General features: G+C 30.3%; 1 protein-coding gene across 2 annotated transcripts in view; it reads right to left on the bottom strand.

Moving 5' to 3' along the window:
- The window catches only part of LOC106692638 (glutamate receptor ionotropic, NMDA 3A), a 553,673-nt gene that overhangs the window by 440,193 nt on the left and 93,846 nt on the right, over positions 1-19,634 (bottom strand). The window contains exon 1 of one of the 2 annotated variants that reach the window (XM_067053148.1): positions 2,770-2,860. The exons of the other annotated variant lie outside the window; for it this stretch is intronic. The gene's annotated coding sequence lies outside the window, so the exon portion shown is untranslated. Of the gene's footprint in view, positions 1-2,769; positions 2,861-19,634 lie in introns of those variants that run through there. 2 annotated transcript variants of the gene reach the window in all.

Raw genomic sequence — 19,634 nt, 5'->3', positions numbered from 1 at the left:
ATTATGAGGGAGTATAGTCTCGTACAAAAGACACCCCTAACTATATACAATGTTCTTATTAAAAGAAAAAATAACAAAATAAATAGATAAGAATAATGCTTCTTAATAAAAGAGGAAAGTAAAATTAATAACAAAAAATAATGATATTAGTATACTTAAATAAAACAAACAATTGCCCTCTAATAGTAAAAAGTTAATTTGAAAAAGGAACGAGAGAAATTTTTTTTTAAAAAATAATGAATAATAATAATAAGTAAAACAAAGGTAGTGTGACTATGAATTAATTTTATATTTATTGAAATTGACAACAGAGGCAGTTCATAACAAGGTTAAACAGCAGTTAAAAAGGGATAGGCTCAGCTATCTACTAACCTATCGCTTTGAACAGCCCTGATGAAGCCCTGCAAAGTTGGGCGAAACGTCGGACATAGATAAACGTCGTTAAAAACAATTTGTTCTTTTTTTGACCGTAACCCTGACCATCTTCTTTATATTTTAAGTTACTTGGTCAACTATATGTATAAATATAATATAGTTTTATAAATACTATTTAATATAGTTTAAATATTGAAATATTTTCTTCTCTAATTTTCTAAAAATACGTAATATAATAAAATAATAAATATATACAATATCATACAATATTCTACCTTAATGTAAAGCTGTCATAGCATTAAAAAATATATGGCATTATATTTATTATTTTCTAAACAATTAGCAGGAATCACTATCCTAAACAGTCTATATTTATTAAACTCAAGTTTTTCCTACTATTAAATTAAATATGACATAAATACACTTAGTGAACTTAGGTATTAAACAAATTCTAACAAAAATAAATTAAGTATAAGTAACAATGTGTCTACCCCCGAATCAATATTACGTAATAAGATGGAAAATTCAGTTTGTTCATACTTTTTTTTAATTTTATTTAATCTAATGAGGCTTAAGCTTATATTTAGCTAATGAGTGTCATTAAAAGATTTAGTGAACAAGAAGGTTCGATGCTCATAAAACTAATCGGTCTTTACACATATCTATCTAATGACGCCAGTCCAAATTCTACTAGATCAGTCGAAACGTACAACTCCTGCCTACTCTTCGGTCTGCTCCTAGACCGTTTACCCGTCGGTTCAGTTTTTACTATCATTTTAGAGATCCGCTCGTTGCTAAGCCCTACAACTTTACACTTACATGTTATTCGCAGCAATGACGTAACCGGAATTATATTTACCGGGTGCAGTTCCCGCTATTTAGTGCCGTTTTTAAACCAAAGAGTTGTAGCGTCAATTTTAACTGACTCGTTGGTACTGATTCGAATCCTGCCTAGGGGGTCTAGTTTTATTTTTGTAGTGGTTCCACAAAATGGAAACTTGACCCCTCACTTCGGATAAAGTAGATTAGTTACCTCCAGATAATCCCCACCGCCTCCTCCCTCCCCATATCAGAAGTAACCATAGGTTCATTAAAAAAATACTTAAATTATTTGTTTAAATCTAAACATTCTTTTTTTCCTTAGTGTAAGAGGTCACGCTTCGTATCTGTAAAGAACAGTAGGAAATAATAATAGTTTTGTAAATTCTAACTATTAAGTTTCTGGACAGAAGGCACGAAGTAAGCAATTTCGAAAGTGGATAATGACACACATTTTAACCTCACTTTTATTTCCTCATCAATTTAGATACTTCAACCTCCCTACTTATTCAAATGTATTTTCTCCTATATTTATATCACTGAAATTGCACCTGTTTCTACTGCCAACCATATTTTATTTATTTATTTTTATTTATGTCGACTTAGTTCTTTTCTAGATTTTATCAACGTAGTTTTATTTAGTTTAACAGTTCAAAAAAAAAAAATTAAAATTAAAATCTATACCGCTACAACCTGGCAAGGGCTGGGGTGTTCAGTATTTTGTACTGAAATACTGTTACTAGACCAACGGTTGGGCAAGGAAGTGATTTGGTAAGAATCACGCTCAACTGCTAGATTTTTACCTAATTAAGGTTACCCAATTTAAGAGGTTGTGGCTCTAAGAACCCACAGAAGTTGGCTCACGGCTACAGTGTAACAGAAAACAATTTTCTGCCCAGCCGAATTCGAACTAGGATGCTTGGAGTTAGTAGTCACACGCCTTACCCCGAGGCTATCCCCAAAAACGTATTCTATTGCTTAATTAAATAAGATAGTTAAAGGAAAGTCGCTTTGTTTACATATTAATTCTACATTTTTTTAATACAGTTCTGGAGAGGAAAATTCAAGATTCTCAGGAGCACTCTGAAATAAATATGTCAGTCTATATACAGCCAGGCAGTATATAAAATCCTCAGAAAAATTAGAATTAGGCAGTATAGATCGGAAAATTGATATTATTTTAAATATTATAATTGTAAATTCTGACTGATCTATGATAAGCTAATTATCTGGATTTACCAGCACATTCAATAAAACATTTTTTAAAAAATTTTATAGCATTCTTTAAGAAATTAAAATCTGAAAAACCGACAAACCAGTTTTTGTTGTGAAATCGTTTCATGAACAGTGTCTCGAATTATACAATACAGATTGGAAGATTGAAATTATTTTAAATATTATACTGACTAGAACTATTGATTAAATACAAAATACCATATTAATGCCATTGTTAAAGTCTCCTTTAGAGACACTAACTTAGTTCTAATATTTCGTTAGTAAAAAATAAGACATTTTGCAATAAAATACTATCTAGCTTAAATACATGGAAGCAAGCTATAGCCTGGTTCGTATTACCATTGTAATGAAGGAAGGGAACTAGAAGAAACGAGGTCAGAAGGATCAGAGACAAAAGACTATGTCCCAGCCGTCTCTCTAGAACAGACTGCAGGTCAATTTATTCAGACCGTGAAAATTTCAAATATATGACTAAAAAAATTAAACAATTTCATTGATTTATGTGCAATGATTACATTTTTCATATCTCTACTTCATCAATACGTTAACCTTTCTACGCAAAAACTCAAAAAATTAACTAATATTGCATCACTACATAATAGTACTTAATTTACTTTTAGGAATTATATTGTATAATTAGTTTAGTTATTACCACATATAAATAATTGATTAAAATCCATAACATTTAACAACAAATATAAAAAAGTATAACACGATACATTGTTTGGATTTAACAAGTTCTATTATGTATTGGCGCATTATTTGTTTTGTTTTTTTATTTTATTTATTTATTGTTATTTACAACTTTATAAAAAAATACAACCAGTAAATTTTATCATAATGACATAATGATATGATACTGGATGTAGAGAAACTACCCAGTAGTAGAACTCTAAAAACAGTTTACAATATAAGGTCACGAGGCCATCTTCTTTTCAGGCTCCTCGGAGGATTGCCAGGAATGGAAGAGGAAGCAAGGTTAGAAGCATTATTTGTTAAATTTTATTTTTGAAGATAAAAAATAATCAACATTTCGTCTTTAAAAGATGTAGAGAAAATATATTGATATGAAGATGGAGGCCTAGAGTACCGACTTTATTTTGTTATTCACATTTTCCGCTGTTTAAATGGGGCGATCGATGAAGAAAGCAACTAAAGCTAATCTTTGCCTATAAACCTAGAAATATAATTTCTATTGTTAAATAAATATTACAATAAACATTAAACAAATAGTCTTTATTTATTGACAATACTGAACATATGTTAAACCGTAACAATTTAAAGATAGTTAAGTTTTTTTAATAAGTAACATTATTGAATTTTAGATAGAATCACCAGGATATTTCTCTTCCATCGTTTTTTATTGCTCCTTGTTTTTTTACCAGCGAAAAGGTACAAATATTTTTGTGTATTTTAAATGTATAGTAGTCTTAACACAGATTAAGACTAAACATTTAATTTGTTATTTTTACTAATCTGTATGTTTATTTGTTTACTGAAACTAAAAAGAATTTCGTATTCTTCCATCAGGTAAAAGTCTTCCATTAACTCATGATATATAATATTAGTTTTGTAATCAAAGATCAATAAAATGTTTTATAGCACCAAGGGTACTCAGCTGAACAACTGAACAAATTTTTATTGTATCAAAAATACGTTATACTTTATTTAAATTTGATATATAAGTGAATATAATTATAATGGTTTTAATATATTCGATAAACGTTTTATTTCCTTCAGATTTAACGAACATATGCTTTATTCTTATCATTTGAATAAAAGAAAAATATTGTTTTCAGCGTTACTAAAACATTTGAATTTAGTTACGGTATAAAAATAAAATGTATAATGAGTAATAAAGGTTCTAAGAGGATCTAGGACAATGTGCGAACAAATTTTCGCAAAAAGAGAAAAAAAATATAATAATAATAAAAGTAATAATGAACCCGAAGGTTCGATGCTGACACCACCAATCGTTCTCTACATACATTTTTCTAGTGACGCCCTTCCAAACCACTAAATCAGCTTTAACGCAATTATCCCATCTACTTTTTGGTCTACTCCTCGGACGTTTACTCGTCTGTTCAATGTTTATTAAAATTTTAGGGACGCTTATCTTATGAGCCACAATGCTATAAACTGAATTATATTTTCCAGATGCAATTTCCTTAATTCAGTGTTGTGTAGCCATCTAAATTATCCAGTTAATTCATCCTTTTTCGGTCCGAAAATTTTGCTTAATACTTTAGTTTCGAAAACCATAAGCAACTATCCATATCTCCTAGTGTAAGAGGACACATATTTGGGAAAAATTAAATAAGATATAAAATAAAAACATGAATTAGTGAGACGGTCAAAATTCATTCATGAATTTACCAAAAATCTGTACATGAGTTCATTTTCGGTTTCAGAATACCGGAAATAAAATAATTAGCGGAAATCATCAAATCAAATTTTTATACAAATTTCATTTTGTTGGCATATGTAATTAATAGATGAATACCAATTTAGCTAACTGTGCGAAATAGAATTACGAGTGTTCCAGTTTATTAAAAATATAAACTTTGTTATCGAAATACAATTTTCCAGACCAAGTTAACTACAAAAAAGCGCTCCAAAACATTTTAGGATTCCCCAGTTTTACAAAATACTGACACAAATTTCATTCTTAATATATTTAATTATTATTCTAATCATCCATTTATTGTTATTTTTAAAATTTATCACTTTTATTATTAATCATTCAATCATAAAAGGCAGTTACTAAAATATTTTTATTTCATTTTCTTTCTTTTATACCTTTCACTCAACTCTCATTCACTTTATTATATTTATAGGCATGTTTTTTTTTGTTTTAACAACTTTCAGTACTTCAATTTTTCATTAAATTAAATCCTGTTTATTAGGTTTATTCTATAAAAGAAATAACAATTAATTGTTGATTATGCATTAAGGTATAAATAATTTGTGAAATAATATTTATTCCATATTTTAATTAAAATGTTATGTATGAATAAAGATTGAGCTTTATTGATACACAACATTTAATATTTACTGATTTTTATTTTATTAATTTTAAGCTTTAAATCAATAAAAAAATAAACAAACAACTGAGGAAAAACGAAATAAGAAAGATAATATTATAGGTACATTTAGTATGTGTTTTGTTCTAAGGACATATTAAATCAGAATAATTGGACTGAATACGGCTGAAAAGAAGAAATATCATATAAGCTGAAATTTTCAAAATATTTATTATGTCATAGTCGGATTTGCATAATCCGATTTTCGTGTATTTGTTTTGAGTTTATATAAATTCGGGGTCGGAAGTCTAATTTTCTGATGCCCCTGAGATCTTAAATTTGTTTCTTAGATTATAATAATTCACATTAAACTAACACACTAACACAATTTGCCCCCTTAGGGATTTTATTTTGGTTCACTAAAAAAACATATAAGTCTTATTATTGAGCAGAAAGTCTCACAAATTTCAACACCCCTTTTCCACACTAATGTAAACAAAAAATTCAACAAACACTCGGGATACCTGAAGTAAGAAACGGTCAGGTCCCGAAGCATACTACTTACTGATACTTCAAAACCAATAATATTACTATTGGTTTTGAAGTATCACTCCAAGATCTGCAGGAAAGATACCTTCCCCAACAAAAATGCATTAAATGTGAAAACATTTGTTATAGATCGGTAATATCTTAGTATTAGAAAATGTTCGAGGGAAAAAGCACTTTTATTTGTTGTTAAAATTAGTTCATACATACATCAATTTGTAAGTATTTTTATTTAACTTATTTGTTTTCCTCAGTTCAGTTACCTACTATGTTACATTGTTCTGCTCAATGTGATCCAATTGTAGAATCACGAATTTGATGCTATTTCTACTAACTTGTGTTTTTAAACCAGGAAATTTGTGTGAAATGCTAATATTGGGAAATTGACGTCTTTATTTTTCTAGTATTTCATATGTTTTGTTAATAATTTTGCCTGCCGTCTGTTACCCCTTAGATGTTATTATTGCCGCTTGCTTATGTACCTTCCTACATATACCCAATTCAGTTTTGCTCTGGCCTCCACTTAACGGCAAGATTGGGTGTTTCTCTCACTAGGATACTCCTAACATGACATCGTTTTTATCCTACTTGAGCATTTTTTCATCTCCTGCGTTAATTTTTTTTTAAATCATGAGTGAAGGCAAAAATATCTCAGATCTTTTATGAACTCTGGATACATGTGATTGAAGCTCTACAATTTATAATTTCAGTTTCAAATTTCATTGAAAAAAATCGTATAGATTATTGTCACCATCAGATCCAATTATATAAAAAAAATAATAATAATCGTCTAACAAGAGGTAAAAGCTCACGGGAAACCACTTGGGGCACTAAAAAGAAGGCACTGTAGGGTTAACAGTTTAAAATTAAAAATGTAGTATAATTATTTTTTATTTTAATTACCTAGGAGCGTGTTGTTTAAAAAAGTGGAGACTAAAACGATAATAAAAATTTCAAATGACCTAGACATAAAGATTTCAATTTTGTGGAATAAAAAGTGTGAGATAATTAATAAAAACAGTACATCCAAAGGAGAATTTTTTCTTAATAAAGTTTACGCCGGGAAAACTGATTTCTGCTTCATTAATTCTTCTCAAAGTTTAAAATACAGTCACTTTTTGTTCATTTTTAATCAAAACTTTGGAGCTCAACCTCTTCTTAATTCTTTCCCCAGGCATTTTCAATTATAGTTCTCTTTAACCCTAATTTATGAAACTAAGATTGGAGTAATTAACATAACAAGTGAAACCAATTTTAATTTATAGCTCTAAGCGATGATGGCCTTCTTTTGTTTTTTCTTGACTAAGAATAGATTTGGGCGTCAATAAAACCCTTTTTAAAACACGATTAAAATTGTAATAAAGAATTAAACTATAGTATAACCTTAATCCTTATTAATACCTTATTAAATTAATGCTGAATGGTTACTATCGATTTTTAATTAAAATTAACCATTGATTTATGGAACGGGATTACTCATACACAAAATATATTTATTTTCGATTCATTATTTTAAGACCTTTTTTTTTCTTACCTATATACGAAATATACAGTAAGAGGATCTATTGTAACTGTAAACAATTTCAAATTCGAGTTTTTCATCTTAAATATAAGATTTGAAGTCCTCTGAGTCTAAATAACCCTGCCGCACAAAATGGTGTATGTATTTCTTTTACGAGGGTCAGTGGAAATCTTCAAAAGACACGGATAGGCCCGTCCGTACCTATCCAAGTGAGGGATTCTTACCCACTAAAGCCACCGCCCTTACACCTGTCCATTCCTCTCCACGGGACCGCCGCTGGGCATTACTTCATTGAGGGAAATGGCTGAGTGCCGCTTTATTTTCTTCGCATGGTTTTCACCTCATGTCTTCTAGCCCTCTCTTCCTCTTTCAACCTCTCGAGGACGACTGTGGTGTGTCTCTTCACTGCGTTCCAATGCTGGTCTGAGCGCAGCATATGTGGCTCAGCACATTTTCTGATGTGATGCGTCCTCCACACACTCTCTCCAATTCACTTCTTTCTGTGGCAAAGCGAATGCAAGTGAAAAACATGTGCTCCCCTGTTTCCTCGACAGTCTGACATCCAGGGCATTCTGCGGTGTTGTCATGTTTGAATCGGTACTGATAAGCTCTAAAGCATTCATGTCCGGTCAACAATTGGCAATCACTCACACCGCTTTGTAGGAAACAGTTCGAAAAGCACTAACCGTCGTTAGGAGTTGTATTTCAAAACTAGTAACATCGATTTTCAGTTCATTAATATTTTATTCCTGTCAATATGTTTGTGTCTTAGACCATCATAAGACGAAAGTATTCGTCCAAAAGTTTTGCTTTCACTTTTAATTTAGCTGATTTCGGAAGAGATTTTTTAACAATTCATTATAAAAACAAAAACAAAATAAAAAAAAATTAAAAAGGATTTGAATAGTAACAATATTATTATTCTATCATTTTCACTTTGATTCAGCTTGAAAATTTGATTACTTACGTTTGAGGAAGATCACTCAATACAATTAGGCGGACAGCAAAGAACATCATAATTAAAGAATAAAATATTTACTTATGCCGACGTTTTTCGAAACTCAGGTTAAAACTTCGGCATAAATAAATATTTTTTTGTTTATTTGTGTTGTTCTTTGTTGACCGCATTCACCGACCAACTTCTCCAATCAGTAATCTACGGTCAACTATCTACACCTCAAGTATAATTTAAATTGGGCTTACTCTGCAATACTTTAATTTATTTTATTTAATACCTTTATTTCTTGCAATTAAAGCTGAAACCATTCCTACCAAACGGGACATGATTAAGTCTGAGTTATTTTAGCCGGATCCCAGTATTATATTGTATTATGCATTATTATTGTATAGAACATTATTTTAAAAAACAAAAAAAGAACATCAGTCCTCAGCTACACAAATTAAACTTCATATGTGTATTCTTTTTATCACACTAAGCAAACGAATAATTCTTTGGTATGAACACACCATGCATTTTATAACTGTGTTATACTCCAAAACTGAAAATACACTAATTTTGTTAAAATTAATACATTTTTCTTGTATATTGATTTTAAAATTGTAGAAGTGTTAGTAATAACCAAAGGTAGTCTTTCATTTATAAATTTTGTTAGTTTAATAGTAACAATAAACAAATAAACAACATTGTTTTTGTTATATTACACAAATATAAAATGTAATAAAAAATAAAAATACAATTTTTTCGCAATAAAATATTTGCTAAAATTTACCATTGCAATAATATAAAAAATACAACTGATAAATGTTAAACATAGTAAAATGACATGCAAAAGACCTGTAAGGAAACTACCCTTTGAGTAATTAGCAATCAAATTCAAAACTAATATTTAGGAAGAAATTTATTTTTTGATGGAACCGGGGAGTTATATGGTGATATTCTTGAAAGATATATCATAAATAAGTAAGATAATACTACCTCTCTACCGTATTTGAACTATAACATAACACTAAAGCATAAGAAATAGATCTAGACGTAAAAAAAATTAAGAATAAACGTTCCTAAAGATGGTTGGCGTTAAATTTTCTCGTGAAGGAATACAGTACATAAATTAGATTAATTAAAAACACATTCAATGATTTTTGTCGTTTTTTATCAGGAAACTCGCTGGGAAACCACGAAAGTTTTCTAATTTCTGGTGGTGCTTTGTTTGAAAAGTTGAGGGTGTAACTGGCCTTGGCAGTTCATGGAACTTGTGAGTTATGATTAATTCCAAATATATACCCGCAACTGAATTGGCTAAAGAAATAAGTAAGCCCACTTATAACAAACTGCTTGTACTTCAAGAGGAAAGACTTCATAGTACTTCATCTCAACGCAACAAAACGTTTTAAAATCTTTTCAAGAAAGAAATATGATATTAACTTTATTAATTTAAGATCACAATTGAATCTTAAGTGACAAAACTATCTAAAATTTAGAAGATGTTAACATATTGTTTGAATTAATTATTTGTTGTAGCAAACAAAACACAAAACCGTATTTATATGAAATAAAGTTTTTCTTTATATAAAATAAATTGAATCCAATTTAAATCTCAAAACAGTCCAAGGTTTCGGCAAATTTTGCCACCCTCAATAACAATCTTAAAAACAAATTTTTGCAGCCTATTCTGCTCAGGTCACCAATTACAGTCAAAATTACCCCATTTTGTCACTCTTCACATTAATATTAAAACTTTTAATTGCAATTAATTTACCAATATTATACATTTTTATTCCTGGTGAAATTCAGAAACTATTTTCTCTAGGAGAGTGCGAAAATAAAAATTAACTTTATTACAAAATTCCTTTAGGCTAATTAGAATTTAAGAGTTGTATCTCAATGGAGAATCCGGGGCAATAAGTTAAGGCAAATAAGTCCAACATTAGAATACATATAAGTTTAAAACTGATATATGCAATAATAATAATTATAATACTAATAATGGGAGTGGATAACTCAATGGTAAGGCACTTTGCTACTAATTCCAAAAACTGGAGTTTGAATCCGGTTGAGCAGATAATTATTTTCTGTCATACAGTAGCCGTGAGTCAACCCTGTGGGTTAAGGAAAAAGTCTAATTATAATTTTAAATATGCTTCCTTACAAATTACTGAATCCATGATCTTTAATGGGTCGTAGGGGATCACATTATTTATTTATCTAAAGTTTTAAAAAACTTTTTTTTTTATTTATATTTTGTTATTTACAACTGTATATTCATAGACAGACATCCAGTAAATTTTATTTTAGTTTATAATGGAGTGATAAAGGAGTACAGAGAAATTACCCATTGGTAGCACTTAAATTGAGAAACTTTATTTTAATAATCTATTCTGGATTATTTTTAGAAAGTTTGATAAATTCATTTCTATAAATTTTTGAGGTTAAAAAACAACTAAAGATGAATATAAACTATTTTATAGTTTTCTTAATAGTTCTACAGCGTTTAATGGACAATTGTCCGATATTCATGCATCTTGATAGTCCTAAAAATAATAATTTATTTTAAACAAGAAGTCTCATTCATGTCATATATGTTATATTTAATCTAATACATTTTTTTAGTTTGTTTTCTACAATCAATTAATAATTTGAAAAATATTATTAACATCTTCCGAATAAGGAATTTTGTCACTTTACCTTCAATGGAGATCTTAATTGAATATTTGTTTTAGAGTACTACCAATGGGTAGTTTCTCTAACAAAATGTTTATATGTAAATACACTTGTAATTACCAATAAATAAAAAGATTTTTATGATACTTATTGAGGTGATTTTATTTCATTATTCAACCCTGGCTAATTATCGTGTAACAATTATGTTACATCACTTTACACAAGATTATTCTACAGTTATTGATAAACAACGAAGGACAATCAATTCAGTTACGTAATATTGTAGAGCGAATTAAAGACTTCACAACAGTAAAGTCGTCAGAGACTACCTTTATGGAGAAAAAAAATACACAAAACCTTGTCTGAACTTCTTTAAGGTTATAATATATCAAGTAGTTACACAATGGCTAAGGAATAGTATGTTAAAACACTAATACTGAAAAACTAGAAGGGCCGATAATAAACTAAAAGATAGGGTTTATTATCGGTCCTTCTAGTTTTGCAGTATTAGTGGTTTAACATATTATTCCTTAGCCATTGTGTAACTAACTGTCTAAAGGCTGAACTTTACATGAATGTTAAATAGGAGATCGGTAAGTTAGTAAGAAAGATCCATAAAACGATCTCAGCATAGCTGTAACTGCACAGAAATAAAAAAAGAACTTAACTGAAGATTTAATAAATGTTGAGCTGGAAAGTATTAAAAACACAGTAAACATGAATCATCCAATCCAAGAGTTATACCTTTCCATTAAGAGCAGTAATTCTGTTTCTAGTGAAAAGAAAGTAGTTTCACATAAACCTCCCATGAAAGCTATCAAAAAAGTTAGGTCTAGATTTAACAATTTACAAGAGATTAACCGGGTTTAAATTTTGAAAATTGATTTTTATTCTTACGTCGAGCTGAAGTGGCTCTATCCATACTTTCGATGCCAGTATTTCCTAGCTTCCATTTTATTCCAAATTAGCCCCTCCTATATCCTAGAAAACCTGCAATTCAAGTTCTCTATCCAATCTCGTACTACTAGTTCCCGTTTATCTGCCATCTACCCTCCACCTCACCGATCTACTGCGTTGTTAAATCGTTTTTCACCCGAAATATACATCTCTGGAACTCCATTCCATCTAACATACGCCATGTACCAAACCTTCCCTCGTTTAAATCTCTTATGTTTATTATATCTCTTATGTCTCTTAACCTTTTGCTTCACCAATCTGACCCATTATTATAAGATATTTTGTAATTAACTATTTGTTTTATTTTTATTTAGTCAGTTAGTTTTTTAATTAATCTTTTTTTTCGCCCTGTTTAGAAGTAATAATTAAGTGTGGCCAATAAATGTTATTATAAAATTAAAATTGCCTTATTAATTGTTTCAAAGGGACCTAGTCCCAGAATAATAAATTATTTCTCATTTCGTTACATTATGGGAAAACAACAACTTCTCAAAAACAACAGTAGCTACAGGCTTATGGAAAAAAAGGATTGCATAAAATATTCAGACAAAGAAAACCGAAAAAAAATTTCCGACAGGCCGACTTGAAAAAAGGACTAAAATCTTAGATAATAGTGCTTTCCATTTTAAAATAAGCCCCATAAGTGGTTCCCAAATAAATTCTTTTGAATAACACGGAAGGATAGTGGAGCCTTTGTTCCACTCGTCATCTCAGCAGTGCCGATAATGTGCCGATTTATATTCAGGGAGTTTGTGAACCGGTAAGGGAAGAGTTTATTTGGTTCCTTGCAGAGCTAACCTCAACTTGAAATTTAAATATTTCCAAAGGAAAAAAGTCAATAATATCTTCTTACCCAAATAGAAAAAGTTGAAGGTCAACCATAATTTAAAAAAAAAAATTGCAAATAATTAATTTGCTAAGCTAACTGATATATATTGGAAATTATAGATAAACTTTTTTTGAATTAGCTTGTTACATAATATGTTGAAAAATATAAACATACAGAGCACTTAATTTTAAATCTTAACAGATACTAAACCAAACAAGTTTGCACCACTAAAACCTATAGAGAGGGTCAGGGGTGTGGTAATTAATAAGAAAGTACTGTTTTTGGAACAACGACTATACAAGGAGGTGATTTTTTCGTCAACCACGCAGGGCTCCCTGAACCCACAGAGTTGACTCACGGTCAATAAATAATCACAGCCAGATTCAAACGAACCCTTGGAATTTGTAGCACAGAGCCTTACGACTGACCATCTTCCCTCCTTAACATAATAAATAGGTTATATTTCTTAAAACACGTATTTGCAGATACCAGAAAATACCCGTACAAAAACAATCGAAAACGTATTAGACGACCATAAAAATAAATTATTCCCAATGATCATAATTAGATTCATCTAGACTAAAAATAGCAATACATCAATAAACGAAAATCATTGTGGAAGATAAAAAAATAAATAATTAAATTAAAGGAAATACATAATACAAATGAACATAATATTAGATGATGCCAAAAAAATAAGATAATGTAAGTTGAGGGTAAATAATCGGCAAATTTAGTAAGATTTTTAATACATTAAAGATAAAATTTTACTCATTATTAATAGTAACACGATTTTAATTAGGCACGTTTGGACACAACAGAAACAGTTAGCATTATTGACGTTTTTTTAGTAGTATTTTTTAATATATTCATCACAAAATTATTTCAGTAAGTTTGTTTATCCATTTCCGTTTCAATCGTCTTCAATTCTTAATTTAACGCTTTATTTTTCTTACACTTGTTTATCCCAGCGAGTACACTCGCATTACACATTTTTCCTACTTTTTATTTTCAATTCATTCGAACTATAAGCATTATCTTTTTTTTATCCACGTTCATGGCCATTTCTGACATACAGGAGGGGGGAAGGTGGATCTAGAGGTGACCAACCCATTCTAACCAAGGTAAAAGTTCGTGACGGTATTATGAAATGAAAACAGTCCAACCCTGCGTGCTCCAACCACCTGAGCTATGGACGGCCCAATAGGAAACGTCATGCTCATTCATATAAATACTATAGTAATAACAAGAAAATAAATTCAACACACACAATTGGTTAAGATGCATATTTTATAATGACTATCATTAATTAATAGTTTACATAATAAGTAACTACGTTGCCCCACTAGAAAATATCACTTTAGTATTACACTTCAGATTCAGCTATTCATAAACTTATATTAACTCTGCATTTCACCCACTGAGATCACATATACAGATGTTTTGGAGAAGAAAATTGGAAATAGACAAAACATTTTTAATACAAACTATTCTAAACATACTTGAAATATCACTGTGTAATGTGAGCAAGAAAACTTATGATTTGGTTGTTTCAAGCACAAAAAGTGTTATATAAACACAGACAAACAAATCTCAAACTTTTATACTATTTTTTTAGAATCTTTAGCTCGGTTTGTTTAAAAACCTTATGGTCATCTTATTGAATAATTTGAACCACAAAAATAAAAATCGTCTAACAACAAAATCACCAGTAAGTGGATACTTACTTACCTCTGATAACGTTTTGAAACCCCTCACTTTTTCCGAAGCAAAATTATTCTTGTAAGGTTATACAGTACATTTACGCTCGATACGATTACAATGCTAAAACGGCCTTAGCATCGACATATCGAGTGAGATAGAACAGAGTCTATTGTTACTATAGGGCATGAGAGGAAAGGAAAATTTTACTTTGATGACTGTCAAATGTAAATTCAATAATCCTACCCTTAATTAATTTGCATAATAAAAGACTGAATCCATTCCACAAACGGGACCAACACAGTAACTTAGATAATTACATTCTATGTCCGGTCGATAAGGCATGCAAAACATTGTATCTAGCAATGCAATGACCGTATACTCACTTTGCTTATAGAGGCATAAAGAAGCGAGTTTAAGGTTATTTTTTTTTATATAGCCATTTCAGAAAAATCTCAATTCTCATAACATCATAACAATACCCATTGCCCAAAATATAGAACAAAGGTAATATTTTTTTTTTAATTAGAACTGTCTGATGATAGTTACCATACACCAGGCTCCATTTAACCTTTAGTAGCTATGGACTTATTATCAGTGGTACTCCGTTCAGTGATGGTGTATATAAACTGTACCTTCAATCAAAAGTATTCCGATTGTTTGTCATTGGGAATACATGCTGCCTACCTAGCTCTTCTACATCCCCTTTCTTCACTGAGTCGCAAGTAAGTATCGAGAAACAGCAGAGAGCGTTCTGGGAAATGGAAGAACCCAAGTTAGTTGATCGGCAAGTCCACCAGAATCTCACCCTTTCAAATTCATCAAGATGAGACAAAATTCATTAAGATTTTGGGTCTTGTATGGAATCCTCTGCCAAATTCCTATTCTTATTGTACCTTCCAGCCACGCTTCATGCCAGTAACTAAGCTCCTGGTCCTTTCAGCAATAGCGTGGAATCTTTTCTCCTGTTGTGTTTTCTACAAGAAATTTGGCCTGAACATCTGGACTTGGGCGTTATCCTTCCTCCACCCTACACTGAGAAGTATATTTTTATCATGTAGGAATGGTCATTGATATATTGGATCCCTATTCCTAGATATGCAAGTAAGGAAAGAGGTTCATTTCTTTTGACTAGATTTTGTGACGCATGAAATAAGGATTACACCACCAGTGTGTATCTTCGGGTACTGCACTCGATGGATGCACCAACATCAATCTCATAAAATCCAAGACAAAAGTGGTTCCAATAAAATACATAGTACGGGTGAACACTGCGGGACAGTGCTTCTCTACCCTTTATTATCCTCAATCAAATGTCCGGAGTAAAATTCGCTTCACTGATTCCAAAGTTGTATTTAGTTGGATCTACTCGGAGACTCACCAGCTAAAAGTTTTTAAAGCAATTGAGTGGCCCAGATTTATAAACTGCTATCGCTTAGCAGATAGCTCTACGTTTCATCCCAAGAAAATCCCAGTAATTTGGATTCTCGTGGAATTTCTTCACGGATTGATCACTTTTTCCGCCTCATTGTCGACAACATTTATCGAAGAAATTTTCATGCTGGTAGATCACTTTAAGATTACTTACTCGTGAATGATTTTTGGATTGCGTCTTACTTCTCATCCGCAGTAGAATAGATAACTGTTTAAAATACCAAAAAGCGAAGTGGATGAATCTAATTATGGCACCTCTACCTAAAGCGGGATTGATACGATCCCGAGGTGCTTGCGGGTAGGATGAGATTATGCGGGTTCCTTTTCTAGAAAGGATTCTAACTGGAGAAAGGCCACTAAGGAATATTTATACTTGTTCATTTGTTTATCGACAAGGGCACTGCATTTGAAAGTAGTATCCAGTTGTTATTATATTCTATATAATATTCTATACTACACAGACGTTCTAAATTATCGCTCAGCCAGAAACTTAACGTATACAATTACTTACTAAAACCCATATAGACTTACGCCTGCCAAATTTATTCAGAAATTACAAACTTTTCAATCACAATTTTTAAGACTGGCAACGAATTCACCACTCTACGTTTCAAACCTGACCATTCACAGCGACCTACGCATTCCGACTGTATACAATTACGTTAAGTTTCTGTCTGAGCGATAATTTAGAACGTCTGTGTAGTATGGAATATTATATAGAATATAATAACAACTGGATACTACTTTCAAATGCAGTGCCCTTGTCGATAAACAAATGAACAAGTATAAATATTCAAGCGTCAATTCCTTTTAGCGTGACAAAGATATAATGTCTAGATGGGTCCTTCATATTTCAAAGTAATGTTTTCGAATTTGGCAATTAGTTTTTATTGTTGCATTGTTTCGAATTGTTAGAGAACTCAGAATCGTTGGTTATTTTATAATTAAAGAAGAATATGGAAAGTAAAAATCACTAAATATTTATTAGAAAAAAATGCATTTTCACTTTTTAATGATAAATTATCCACCAACTCACTGAGGTTTTCACGCAAACACCATTGGACAAGAATTAACAAAAATGTCAGTTATGAAACACTGTATTGGGTTTTAATCATCTCATTTTTTGTCAGAATCCAGGCTGAAGGGTGGAATATCTAAATTTTAAAACAAGAATTTCGTACAAAAAAAGCTATGCAAACCTTGCATGATTTACTAAATTCGTTCAATAAATAATTGTGAGAAATTACTAATCTTACATGATGTGATTCATGCCAAAGGAACATCAGTCAAATTTAATAAAAAACATAATATCATTTATAGCATGACACCCCGCTTCTCAGGGTTTTTTTTATTTCCAGAGACTGGTTATATGCGTGAAATCTCAATTTTAATAAAATTTGATTGAAACATAAATAAAACATTCCTGAGGAATACTGCATTAGGCGCTCTGACTATGCACAACCAGCAACGCATATCAGTACAGTAGTATAGTAATCTAACGCCGTATTACTTCTCAAGGACATTTCTATTTCACAACATATTACCCTATTTATTTTTATTTATTTATATTTTTTTAATATTTATTTATTGCTATTTACAACTGTACATTATAATACATTTAGTAAATCTGATCTAAGTTATTTTTATTTAAGATGTAATAAATGAATTTGATGTCATACCAAATCCTAACTAACGAGTAATAACTAAAATCATTTACTATAAAAAAAAATAAAATAACAATATAATAAATCTCGAATATACCAATCGCTGGCGACACACATCTATGCAATGACCCTTCACCTTTTTTTTTTTTTTTTTTTTATGATGCTATTCTACCACCTAAACTTCGGTCTAACCCTCTGGCGTTCAATGTTTATTATAAGATTTTAGAGATTCATTTGTTACAAAGCGCTACAACCTAATACCGCCCATCTTATTTCCCACAATAAACTAAATTATATTTACCGGGTACAGTTCCTTTAATTCGTAATTAATTATTGGTGTAACCTTTTAAATTTTTTGATTAGGTCATATTTTTTCAGCCCAAATATTTTACGTAATAATTAATTTTCAAAAACTTTATGGCACAGTTCTTCCTACAGAATAAGTAGCTACGTTTCTCATCCATGAAGCACAGTCAGAAGGATAATAGTCTTATCAATTCTAACTTTTAAGTTTCTAGACAGAAAGTACAAGCTAAACAATTTCAAAGTTGAAAAAAACAAAACAAACATTTCCCGCATATAACCTCGCATTTATTTCCTCATAAATTAAGTTTTCTTTTTTAGCTACCGTTCTTAAACTTAACTTTCCATTCAGAAACATTTCCTCCTATATCTAAATCATCGAAATTGCTCCTGTTTCTACTACTAACCGTATTTTTTGTTTTATTCATGTTTATTTCGGGAACTAGTATCTTACTAGCTTTTATCAAGGTAGTATAGTTTCCTCCTGCTCACCTGATAATACTATTATTAAATATTAAGCGAGTATTTTGGGAAAGATTAACCCTTTTCGGTATGCATCAAATTTCTAATAATGTATTCTGGTGCTAGATTAAATATGGTAGGTGATAAATAATGTCTTTGTTTTAAGCCCGAATGACCTTCTGACTTCTCAGAATAATGATCACAGACTGGAACTTGATCGTTGGAAATTAATCGTTTCAGTCATAGTCGTCATAAAATTCTGAATATAGCACTTAAATATGTTATATAATATCACTCGTGGATAATAATATACTACCAAAAACATGTTTTATCAAAATGTAATATTCAGAATAATGATGACAGACTGGAACTTCATTAATCGTTTCAGTCTTAGTCGTTATAAAATTCTGAATATAGCACTTAAATATGTTATATAATATCACTCGTGAATATTAATATACTGCCAAAGCATATTTTATCAAAATGTAATGTCTCTACAACAATGCATAGTATGAATTAAAACAAAATTAGGTAAACCCGTTGAATAAATGATAAAGGTAGATAGATGAACATCAAATACTATCTAAGATTGACCCTAAATCGATAAAATTGGCAATGTTTTTTGTATTAAAACAAATTAAACATTATTTACTTCAAATTATTATTTCAATTACTTAAATTATTTCACTAGGCCCTTCAACACTTAGCAGTATGAAAGTGTTATGCAGCCTACAATAGCATATTTACAGTAGATTAGGAAAACCAACCGATAGCAACACATATTCCTTTTCAGTGCATTAAATACATTATCAAAATCACACTCCTAAACCAAACATACATAATGAAATTCTTAAAGAATGAACCAAATGTAAAAATATGTAGTGAAATATTTTTTCGTCATTAAATTTATTTGGAATTCTTGAAACATTTACTGAAAATTTAAGAAATATTATAAAATTAACAAAAATAATGGTATATCGGTATTTATTCGTATTTGGGGACAGCCTTCATAAAAACAGTGTTGGCCACAACTCCACATCATATCAAAGTTTTATTTATAAACAATTCAATAAAGAAAAATACAAAATTGTCTCAAAATAAATTTATAAAAAGAAAAAAGAAGAATAGTTCAAAGATACATAAA

Source organism: Halyomorpha halys, unplaced genomic scaffold (assembly GCF_000696795.3).
Source record: "Halyomorpha halys isolate HHAL.00 unplaced genomic scaffold, Hhal_1.1 Scaffold64.1, whole genome shotgun sequence".
NCBI classification, from domain to species: Eukaryota; Metazoa; Arthropoda; class Insecta; order Hemiptera; family Pentatomidae; genus Halyomorpha; species Halyomorpha halys.
Note: the sequence above shows the minus strand (reverse complement) of the source record. Positions and strands in the feature narration are given on the sequence as shown.